Source organism: Schistocerca nitens, chromosome 2, assembly GCF_023898315.1.
Source record: "Schistocerca nitens isolate TAMUIC-IGC-003100 chromosome 2, iqSchNite1.1, whole genome shotgun sequence".
NCBI lineage: Eukaryota > Metazoa > Arthropoda > Insecta > Orthoptera > Acrididae > Schistocerca > Schistocerca nitens.
The window spans coordinates 759,638,055-759,650,557 of NC_064615.1; the positions used below are offsets into that span (position 1 = coordinate 759,638,055).

At 44.0% G+C, this 12,503-nt stretch overlaps 1 protein-coding gene across 3 annotated transcripts in view; it reads right to left on the reverse strand.

Annotated features, from left to right (window-relative positions):
* The window catches only part of LOC126236985 (sodium-dependent phosphate transporter 1), a 302,978-nt gene that overhangs the window by 168,942 nt on the left and 121,533 nt on the right, over positions 1–12,503 (reverse strand). The window lies entirely within an intron of this gene.

Here is a 12,503-nt window from a genome sequence, read left to right on the forward strand (position 1 = left end):
CTACGGAGGGGACTTGGCGCTATTAGTTCGAATCGGTGTAGGACAGGCAACTATGACAGTCTCTGTTAACAGTTGTCTGCACCGCATACAATGGACTTCCAATGACGCACATCATCAACGCAGCAAATGATTCCCAAAGGGGCGTTTGCTACAAATTTCCAGTTGCTTTACAATGAAGTATGCTTTGGTCAACTGCGATTACTAAGAAGGCGAATGAACGTATCTCGATTGTATTTACGGTTCTTTTTATACCGTGCATCCTGTAGTGAAACAGTTTGCATGTGTCTCCAATCGCACAAGTGAGTCAAACAGTTCCGCCGAAAGACGTATGATGTATGTGGCTTTCTTTCTTTTGTAGACTGTGCAGCTTTTTATGATTTGCACCTCTTGTCGAAAATGGTCAATCCGTATTATCCTTGGGCGCCCACTTGACAGACGTCTGCATTTGTTTCCTGTCCTATACTCAGCTGTCCTCTTCTGATTTTCGTTTGCGCTGTCGGGCAAGTTCTTTTTTCACTGTAACGCATATCTAAATTCTCTACGTCTTTATCATTATCATCGGACACTGGAAGCAACGCCTTGTTTATGTATCCAGCCTTCTCTATCCCTAGCCATCTCCGTCATCTGGCTGTAGCTGCTGCAGTTCATTCCACTGATAATACTTTATAATGTTTTTTCACCAGTATTTTTCCACCTAAGATTTTTTTTATGGAACTGTTTTGTCGAATTAGGTGTCCAATAAATTTAGTATATCTCTCTAATCTCTTAGTGCCTGCTCATCAGATTTTCTTTCAGGCCAAGACTTTTTGTGGCTCTTCCCCAGAGTCATATTTATACTGCTTCAAATTTTTTTCTTGTTTCCCCCAGTCCACCCTAAAACAGTAGCAAAATAATTTATTTCTGCTTCTATCGCAAAGTATTTCTATTAACATGTGTGACCGGTTTCGATGCCTTTGCGCACCATCATCAGATCTAAAAACGAGGGAACAGTGAGTGCGGATAGCACAAACTGGCCACCTTCGGGATGGAAATAAATTATTGTGTTACTAACAGTACTGCTGCCGCTACATCCCACTGACATCACGATTTCAGAGAAAACCAAAGATTTACAAAATTACATTAGTCAGTCTCCTTCCTTCGGAGTACTGCAATTGAATACATTTTACGAAGAAGCATTTCTCGCTTTTGCCGTCCTAATCGTACTGCAAATTACCACAATTTTTCACCAGATGCGTTTGGCTTTATTGATAAATCGTTGTAAATAATGTGACAAGGAACCAGATTATGATGACTTTTGCTTCCTCCTTCCGCTGCCACCAGAATACTGAAATTGATAACTTGTAAGCAGTTGCATTACTGAAGTTTTTACGGCTTCTATAAGCCCACACTATTTTTAATTGCGTTTGTTTTCTATTTGGGCTTTAACTTCGTTAAACTCTCTACAACAGGTAACTTCACAAAGATTCAAAAATGGCTCTGAGCACTATGGGACTCAACTGCTGTGGTCATAAGTCCCCTAGAACTTAGAACTACTTAAACCTAACTAACCTAAGGACAGCACACAACACCCAGCCATCACGAGGCAGAGAAAATCCCTGACCCCGCCGGGAATCGAACCCGGGAACCCGGGCGTGGGAAGCGAGAACGCTACCGCACGACCACGAGATGCGGGCCACAAAGATTCCATTGTAGCTGTATATGTTTAGCATTCCACCACAAACAAAGAAACGATGAAGAAATTTCTCATCGGCTGAACATGTAGAACGAGGAGGAGACGAAACGGTATACAGGTACAGCAGCTGACTGCATTTTTAAATTTCGTTATCTGATGAACACACGTCTACGACGGTTGCGTTGAAGTTCAAATGGCTCTGAGCACTATGGGACTTAACTTCTGAGGTCATCAGTCCCCTAGAACTTAGAACTACTTAAACCTAACTAACCGAAGGACATCACGCACATCCATGTCCGAGGCAGGATTCGAAACTGCGACCGTAGCGGTCGCGCAGTTCCAGACTGTAGCGCCTAGAACCGCTCGGCCACGCCGGCCGGCGTTGCGTTGAAGTAATAAATACGAAGGGCAGTCAGTAAATAATGTAACACTTTTTCTTGGCCAATACGGAACTGGTTGTACAATATCCTGAAATATTCCTGCTTCATCCCCTGTAGTTTCAAGAAGTTCCTATAGGTGGTGGCGCTATACGTAGCCTTCAAAATGTCTGCAGCGGAGGTGCGTTCTAAGCAGATAACTGTCATTGAGTTTCTTTTGGCGAAAAACTAGAGCAATACAGATATTCATAGGCGCTTGCAGAATACAGGGTGAGTTACCTAACGTTACCGCTGGATGTATTTCGTAAGCCACATCAAAAACTGACGAATCGATTCCACAGACCGAACGTGAGGAGAGGGGCTAGTGTAATGCACGGAAGTATGTTTTTTAACACAAACCTACTTTTTTTAAATGGAACCCCGTTAGTTTTGTTAGCACATCTGAACATATAAACAAATACGTAATCAGTGCCGTTTGTTGCATTGTAAAATGTTAATTACATCCGGAGATATTGTAACCTAAAGTTGACGCTTGAGTACCACTCCTCCGCTGTTCGATCGTGTGTATCGGAGAGTACCGAATTACGTAGGGATCCAAAGGGAACGGTGATGGACCTTAGGTACAGAAGAGACTGGAACAGCACATTACGTCCACATGCTAACAGCTTTTTATTGGTCTTTCTCACTGACGCACATATACATTACCATGAGGGGTGAGGTACACGTACACACGTGGTTTCCGTTTTCAATTACGGAGTGGAATAGTGTGTGTCCCGACATGTCAGGTCAATAGATGTTCAATGTGGTGGCCAGCATTTGCTGCACACAATTGCAATCTCTGGCGTAATGAATGTCGTAGACGCCGCAGTACATCTGGTGTAATGTCACCGCAGGCTGCCACAATACGTTGTTTCATATCCTCTGGGGTTGTAGGCACATCACGGTACACATTCTCCTTTAACATACCCCACAGAAAGAAGTCCAGAGGTGTAAGATCAGGAGAACGGGCTGGCCAATTTATGCGTCCTCCACGTCCTATGAAAAGCCCGTCGAACGTGTACCTCACCCCTCATGGTAATGTACATGTGCGTCAGTGAAAAAGACCAATAAAAAGGCATGTGGACGTAATGTGCTGTTCCAGTCTCTTCTGTACCTAAGGTCCATCACCGTTCCCTTTGGATCCCTACGTAATTCGGTGCTCTCCGATACACACGATCGAACAGCGGAGGAGTGGTACTCAGGCGTCAACTTTAGTTTACAATATCTCCGGATATGTAATTAACATTTTACAATGCAACAAACGGCACTGATTACGTATTTGTTTATATGTTCAGATGTGCTAACAAAACTAACGGGGTTCCATTAAAAAAAACGTAGGTTTGTGTTAAAAAACATACTTCCGTGCATATTTTATGGTTTGTAATAACCAATTACACTAGCCCCTCTTCTCAAGTTCGGTCTGTGGAATCGGTTCGTCAGTATTTGATGTGGTTTACGAAATATATCCAGCGGTAATGTTAGGTGACTCACCCTGTACATATGGAGACCCAGCAGCGAACAAAAGCACGGGGAGTCGTTGAGCGAGGCGTCCTTCACTCGCGAACAAGGCACGCAAACGTGTCCGATCTCCCGCGTGCTGGCTGGCCGCATACAGCTTATGATTCCTACAGCGTTGTTTTCCTTCTTATCCAGCCTACAGCCAGGGTCACCTCCCGACTTCCATCTGTGGCCGAATAAGGATGCAGTACGCGAATGATGACATCGAGGCAGCAGGACCCTGGCTCCGACGTCTATCAGTAGAGTGGTACCACGCAGGCGTACAGTGAAGAGCCGTAAGGTTGTCGCATTGAAGGGAGATTATGTTGAAAAATAGGGGTTTGTAGCCAAAAGAGTGTTGAGTAATACTGTACATTCGAAACCGGAATAAAACCAACCCGCCTCCAGGTAAAACAGATGTGTTGCATTACTTATTGAACGCCCCTCGTATCTAGGACAAACATTTAAGTTTACACAGCTTCTCACAGTGCACAGCGTCTCCATGCGAACAATGTGTGTGTGTGTGTGTGTGTGTGTGTGTGTGTGTGTCACTTAGGGTGGTGATTGGGGAAACAGCTGACAGTTGTACCAAGTAGCAGCGGCCCGCCCCACCGGAGCGTTGCTGCGATCGGTCAAAGGTCAGCGTCAAAGTACATGGCAGCGCCCTCCGGGGGCCGGACGGATTGGTTCACTACCGGTCACGACACGGCAGTTTCAGTGCGCCACAGCTCCCACATCTGACAGGACTGTTCGCCCGGACAAACCCTCATTGGGGAATTCGCCGTAGTTCCGCCATCACGAGTATAAATAAGCCGGATTGCCCGAATCGATATGCAGCGTAAATTAGACTTTCCTCACAAAGCGAATTGTACTTTTCATTTGAAATTAATTAACCGGGCAAAATAATTACAGGAACAGTGCATTTTTAGCACCGCCCTCTATCAGAATCAGTAGGGGACTATTTCCCATTTCGCAGACAAAGGATATTAATTTAGCAAACACTCGTTTCTTCGATTCAGAAGCTACACAGTCAAGGGGGGAAAAAAAAGAGACAGAATTCCAGTAAATCTACTTTCAAAGAAGGTATGTAAAACGAGTCCGCAGTTTCGAATGTGGTGGTTTTCTCTCTGTACTCCCTGTAAGTTAAGAGTAATTCACTTGCAGCGTAATCATGTGGATGAAGCTGTAGATCTCCAGCGTTTTCCTCCGAACGTGAAAATATTTGTTGATAATCACACCGACACAGGGAGAAATGATCATTGCAATCAAATAAATCAGAACTCAGTCTGCAACATTCAACTGTTTGTTTTTCGCGAGCGCTGTTAGAGAGTGGAACGGTAGAGAAATAGAGTGAAAGTGCTTCGATGAACCCTCTGCCATTGTGAATTGCAGAGTAGTCATGTAGATGTAGATCTAATTTTGCCATTTTTTGCGGTACTACAATGAACTCTGAATTCACAATGTAAATATAAAAGCACTGATAGCAGAACAAAAATTAGGTAATTTTGAAGTTTAGCTTCTCTTCGAGAGGTCTTTAGAGGAAGACGTACTAGTTCAAATCAGCATAGTGAAATAAATCAGCAGCTGCCTTCCCAAAAACCGAGCGAGGTGGCGCAGTGGTTAGCACACCGGACTCGGCATTCGGGAGGACGACAGTTCAAACCCGCATCCAACCATCCTGATTTAGGTTTTCCGTGATTTCCCTAAATCGCTTCAGGGAAATGCCGGTATGATTCCTCTGAAAGAGCACGACCGACTTACTTTCTCATGCCTCCCTAACCCGACGGAACCGATGACCTCGCTGTTTGGTCCCCTCCCCAAATCTACCAACCAGCCTTCTCAAAAGGAACCGTACTGGCATTCGCTGTACATAATTTGTGGAAAATCGGCAAAAACTGGAACCGAATTTGAACCTAGCTCCCACCGAATACGAAACCAGCGGCACCAATATGTGTAGAATGCGCATAGCTAATCCTATCTTGGAGGATAGAGACGGCGAGGAGGAGGAGAATGAAGCTATTCTAGTTGATTATAGTAATTACCACTGCCTCAAAAACACTGACGGCATAGGTAAGACTATAAAATTTAACATGTTGCACGAGATCATCGTGCACATTTAAAAGAGAAAAACTGTAGCACAAGATGAACTTGCGTTGAAGTGACACTTCCCCATTTTCGAAGAACATGATGTATTACGAAGAAGTACTCGGCGTGTAGTCTATGACTATCGGGCATGAAAAAGGTTGGTGATTTGAGAACGGTGAGTATAAAAGCACCAGTCTTACTTGAATGCATAGCTTGAAAGAATGTGACCAACTTTGGAACAAAGCAGTATTTGCGGGACAGTTTCGTGTCATTAGTACACTTTGTGATCCTGTCCAAACGATTACGCACGATACGCTGAAACATACATATAGGCGCAGAAATTGTTCCACTGTGAAATGTGTTCCGCATTGTTACACTGTTTACTGATTACTGGTTTCCGCCAGAAGAAGTAGGCACGTTACTCACTGAGGACGGAATAACTACATAACCCTCTACCGGCCAGTAGGATAGACTGTGGGAATATTGTGTTCTCGTTGATTTCATTAAGTTTCACGTCTTCGTCAGAATTCGCACTCTTATCTGGGAAGCACTCTACGTATGTTGGCAGCGACCGTAAAGATGAGAAATAGTGCGGACAATCTACTACAGACTAGCCAAATATATTCCGAAATAAAACCCGACGGGGGTTAAAATAACTTTGGCACACAACAGCGTCCAAAATGGAGAAAATCTTCGAATGGATTTCATAATACGGACAAATCATATGTTTTTGGTGATCAACGACTACTTATCCCAAGAAGTATACATCATGTAGCTTCTTATATACACGAAATTTTGCGCAAGTTCAAATATCTGATTCTGAAATTTATTCCAAAAATTTATAATCGTTGTACGGGGATCAAATTTAACAACCAACAGATTAAGTCAAAAACAAATAATAGTCGCAGATAGAAATACCCGTGAAAAACTAAAGATAGGAAAATAACCATTAAGAAGGTAGAGTGCTGGATCCCAACGCCACGCCAGAACTCTAAAACAACCGACAGAGCAACCAATAAACATAGAAATTGAGGAGACACTTATAGTAACGAGATACTTATCTAAATCACAAAAATCTGTAAGTAATAAAAGGAACGATCTGCCGAGGGGAAGAAAGAGGGGGGGGGGGGGGGGGGGGAACGTTATGAATAACGTTTTTCCTCTGGCGGAACAGTATAAACCTAACGTTTTAAGAATTACCAACAGAAGCACTGGGATTACCGAGATAATCGTTTCAGTCATAAACTAATCACTCTTAGGCCTACGCGTAGATAACTAAGTCCTCAGCAGATCAGTCTTTCTTTCATAGATGAAGTAGTTCCATGCATTTAACGCTACAGTTATCCTACGAGCTATGGTAGAGTAAGAAGTTATCAAACATTAACATTACAGCAAACGACTAAAACGACGATATAAGCTTCGTGTGAACTGTATAGACAACTGAAATGTCACTGCTTGCACATTTACTTAAAAACTATATGAAGCAAAACTGTTAGAAACAAGAATTCGTAAATGCTCAGGCAACGGAACGATAAAGAAATGCCTCATATAACAGCTGAATGCGACTCAGAACGTAGAACCGAGTGAAAATTAGCGCACGTCACGCATCCGTCCATTCTTAGCCATATTCTTTCATTTGTGCTCCGAAAAAATCCGGAACAAACGTGTTTTTCGTTGACAGTTTAGCACTCGTTTCGAAAACTAAAAGTTGCAATTAGAATTTAACAGTTAAACTAAAACTTTAGGGAGTCGAGAACTTAACATAGACCCCATGGGGAGACTATATGGAATGCATCGCACAAGACGAAGATGAGAAAATTAGGGAAACTTGAAGTATCTTCGAAGTCTTGGACAAAAAGGAAAAAAAAGAGATAATATTAAGTAGGCAGACGGGACAGGTCTAATAGTTTGGAGTGTTCGCGCTATATGGTAATCTCTGACTTCAGTCTACTCTCATCCTTCTTACCTCTGGTCATTTAAGTGCGAATATCTGCCAGATACCTTAACTTTGGTCTATATAGGTCGCTCTAACATGTAAGTTATGAGTGTATGCTCTCTAGTTTCCCCTAGAGCACGGATATGCTGGTTAATAACACAACCATTTTGTGACATCGATTTCAGGAACGTTCCTAAAATTTCTTCTAGAACAGATCCATTAGTGAGGAGACAAAGAAAGTAAGACATATGTAGGCAAATCAATCGTTAATAATAGTATGAAGACGCAGAAAGTGGAATGCATACGGAGAGGCAGGATACTGGAGTGCTCAGATACACGAAGAGATGGGTGTAGATGACAATATTCATTGGTCTTGTTTTTTTTTTTTTTTTTTTGGGGCAACGGCACTTATTTTTTAGAAACTTGAATGTCATTGGAGAGACTCCAAGAGATGGAAAAGGCGTGCTCGACACAATACGTGGGACGTACAGTTTTGCCAGTAATGGATAAGTAAATGTGCGTTTTTCTAATGAACACAGCCGAGGCAGAAAATACGTCTTAAGAAATATTTGTTTGAAGAATCTAAAATGTAAAACTTATTTGGTCGCAGTGTTGTCTCGACGAAGTCTGTTATGTCATCTTACAACTCTAAATCACTAACGCTGCAGGCTGCAATATACGTTTCCTGTAGGCAACGTTTGCTTTCGTGCCCCATCTTCCTACAGGTACCTACCTACCTGTCCGCTGACAGCGCCCTCCGTAGTGACTGGGAGGAACGACAGGCAGTTAGCAACTGCTGTCACGCTACGGTCCAACTGTCGCTGGAACTGCTCGACAGTGATCGAGTCCCTCTCGCAACTGCTGCGGCTCTACCGCTGAAACAACTATCTGAGGGTCAGGTTGCGACTGCCAGGTGTCGTGTATAGCGTGCGCGGTAGGGCAGTACGTGTACGTGTACAGAACGTGTTTTGTATGATCACAAGCACAAAGATTTCAGAAAGGTGTTTCGAAAGGGTAACGTATGGAGATCATTTTTCCGAGCTTCGATTATGCTGTTAAAGCCGTACCCTTTTAGCACAGCCATAGCAGCTCAGATTCGATGCACACGAGCGATTCATCATTCCGAGCTCGCAGTGTCATTTCCCGGCGCGTTTTAGCAATACACGTGAAACAGTGGATCCACACATTACTGGGGTGAAGCTGCGGACTTTTCTCGAGGACGCAAAGAGAGACTCGTGCTGTCGACAGTTGCTTCAAGCAATCTAGAGGGTTGCCGCGAAGCAGAATTGGACTGTGCACACGTGTTCGCAACATTAACACACTGCTGTCTGATCCCGGGTTTACTGGTGTTTCGCCAGCCTTCCTTTACTGAAGGATCTCGATGTAACTCGTGTTTTCTGCTGTGATACATTTTAACTATTTCGTCGATTTGTATTTTTAAACCAGTACTCAACCTATCAAACTTTCTTGCCTTCATGTCTGTCTCTCATATAGCATTTTCACTGTATTTCGATAATTCGTATTGTTGCTTTTTCCGTCTTGAAGTTCCTCCACCTTTGAGAGATTGCCCTATTCGCAAAACGGAAGGAAATCGACTGAAATGTTTCAGAGGTTTTCAACGATGACGTTCCTAGGGAAAAAGAATAACCGTATGACGGTGGAATGAATGAAACTTTCTGGCAGATTAAAACTGTGTGCCGGACCGAGACTCGAACTCGGGCCTTTTACTATCTACATCTACATTTATACCCCGCAAGCCACCCAACGGTGTGTGGCGGGGGGCACTTTACGTACCACTGTCATTACCTCCCTTTCCTGTTCCAGTCGCGTATGGTTTGCGGGAAGAACGACTGTCTGAAAGCCTCCGTGCGCGATCTAATCTCTCTAATTTTACATTCGTGATCTCCTCGGGAGATATAAGTAGGGGGAAGCAATGTATTCGATACCTCATTCAGAAACGCACCCTCTCGAAACCTGGCGAGCAAGCTACACCGCGATGCAGAGCGCCTCTCTTGCAGAGTCTGCCACTTGAGTTTATTAAACATCTCCGTAACGCTATCACGGTTACCAAATAACCCTGTGACGAAACGCGCCGCTCTTCTTTGGATCTTCTCTATCTCCTCCGTCAACTCGATCTCGTACGGATCCCACACTGATGAGCAATACTCAAGTATAGGTTGAACGAGTGTTTTGTAAGCCACCTCCATTGTTGATGGACTACATTTTCTAATGACTCTCCCAATGAATCTCAACCTGGCACCCGCCTTACCAACAATTAATAAAGGATCCTTCTTTCTATGTATTCGCAATACATTACATTTGTCTATGTTAAGGGACAGTTGCCACTCCCTGCACCAAGTGGCTATCCGCTGCAGATCTTCCTGCATTTCGCTACAATTTTCTAATGCTGCAACTTCTCTGTATACTACAGCATCATCCGCGAAAAGCCGCATGGAACTTCCGACACTATCTACTAGGTCATTTATATATATATTGTGAAAAGCAATGGTCCCATAACACTCCCCTGTGGCACGCCAGAGGTTACTTTAACGTCTGTAGACGTCTCTCCATTGATAACAACATGCTGTGTTCTGTTTGCTAAAAACTCTTCAATCCAGCCACACAGCTGGTCTGATATTCCGTAGGCTCTTACTTTGTTTATCAGGCGACAGTGCGGAACTGTATTGAACGCCTTCCGGAATTCAAGAAAAATAGCATCTACCTGGGAGCCTGTATCTAATATTTTCTGGGTCTCATGAACAAATAACGCGAGTTGGGTCTCACACGATCGCTGTTTCCGGAATCCATGTTGATTCCTACATAGTAGATTCTGGGTTTCCAAAAACGACATGATACTCGAGCAAAAAACATGTTCTAAAATTCTACAACAGATCGACGTCAGAGATATAGGTCTATAGTTTTGCGCATCTGCTCGACGACCCTTCTTGAAGACTGGGACTACCTGTGCTCTTTTCCAATCATTTGGAACCCTCCGTTCCTCTAGAGACTTGCGGTACACGGCTGTTAGAAGGGGGGCAAGTTCTTTCGCGTACTCTGTGTAGAATCTAATTGGTATTCCGTCAGGTCCAGTGGACTTTCCTCTGTTGAGTGATTCCAGTTGCTTTTCTATTCCTTGGACACTTATTTCGATGTCAGCAATTTTTTCGTTTGTGCGAGGATTTAGAGAAGGAACTGCAGTGCGGTCTTCCTCTGTGAAACAGCTTTGGAAAAAGGTGTTTAGTATTTCAGCTTTACGCGTGTCATCCTCTGTTTCAATGCCATCATCATCCCGGAGTGTCTGGATATGCTGTTTCGAGCCACTTACTGATTTAACGTAAGACCAGAACTTCCTAGGATTTTCTGTGAAGTCGGTACATAGAATTTTACTTTCGAATTCACTTTCGAACGCTTCACGCATAGCCCTCCTTACGCTAACTTTGACATCGCTTAGCTTCTATTTGTCTGAGAGGTTTTGGCTGCGTTTAAATTTGGAGTGAAGCTCTCTTTGCTTTCGCAGTGGTTTCCTAACTTTGTTGTTTTACCACAGTGGGTTTTTCCCGTCCCTCACAGTTTTACTCGGCACGTACCTGTCTAAAACGCATTTTACGATTGCCTTGAACTTTTTCCATAAACAGTCAACATTGTCAGTGTCGGAACAGAAATTTTCGTTTTGATCTGTTAGGTAGTCTGAAATCTGCCTTCTATTACTCTTGCTAAACAGATAAACCTTCCTCCCTTTTTTTTGTATTCCTATTAACTTCCATATTCAGGGATGCTGCAACGGCCTTATGATCACTGATTCCCTGTTCTGCACTTAGAGTCGAAAAGTTCGAGTCTGTTATCAGTAGGTCCAAGATGTTATCTCCCCGAGTCGGTTCTCTGTTTAATTGCTCGAGGTAATTTTCGGATAGTGCACTCAGTATAATGTCACTCGATGCTCTGTCCCTACCACCCGTCCTAAACATCTGAGTGTCCCAGTCTACATCTGGTAAATTGAAATCTCCACCTAAGACTATAACATGCTGAGAAAATTTATGTGAAATGTATTCCAAATTTTCTCTCAGTTGTTCTGCCACTAATGCTGCTGAGTCGGGAGGTCGGTAAAAGGAGCCAATTATTAACCTAGCTCGGTTGTTGAGTGTAAGCTCCACCCATAATAATTCACAGGAACTATCCACTTCTACTTCACTACAGGATAAACTAAAACTAACAGCGACGAACACTCCACCACCGGTTGCATGCAATCTATCCTTTCTGAACACCGTCTGTACCTTTGTAAAAAATTCGGCAGAATTTATCTCTGGCTTCAGCCAGCTTTCTGTACCTATAACTATTTCAGCTTCGGTGCTTTCTATCAGCGCTTGAAGTTCCGGTACTTTACCAACGCAGCTTCGACAGTTGACAATTACAATACCGATTGCTGCTTGGTCCCCGCATGTCCTGACTTTGCCCCGCACCCGTTGACGCTGTTGCCCTTTCTGTACTTTCCCAAGGCCATCTAACCTAAAAAACCGTCCAGCCCACGCCGCACAACCCCTGCTACCCGTGTAGCCGCTCGTTGCGTGTAGTGGACTCCTGACCTATCCAGCGGAACCCGAAACCCCACCACCCTATGGCGCAAGTCGAGGAATCTGCAGCCCACATGGTCGCAGAACCGTCTCAGCCTCTGATTCAAACCCTCCACTCGGCTCTGTACCAAAGGTCTGCAGTCAGTCCTGTCGACGATGCTGCAGATGGTGAGCTCTGCTTTCATCCCACTAGCGAGACTGGCTGTCTTCACCAAATCAGATAGCCGCCGGAAGCCAGAGAGGATTTCCTCCGATCCATAGCGACACACATCATTGGTGCCGACATGAGCGACCACCTGCAGATGGGTGCACCCTGAACCCTTCATGGC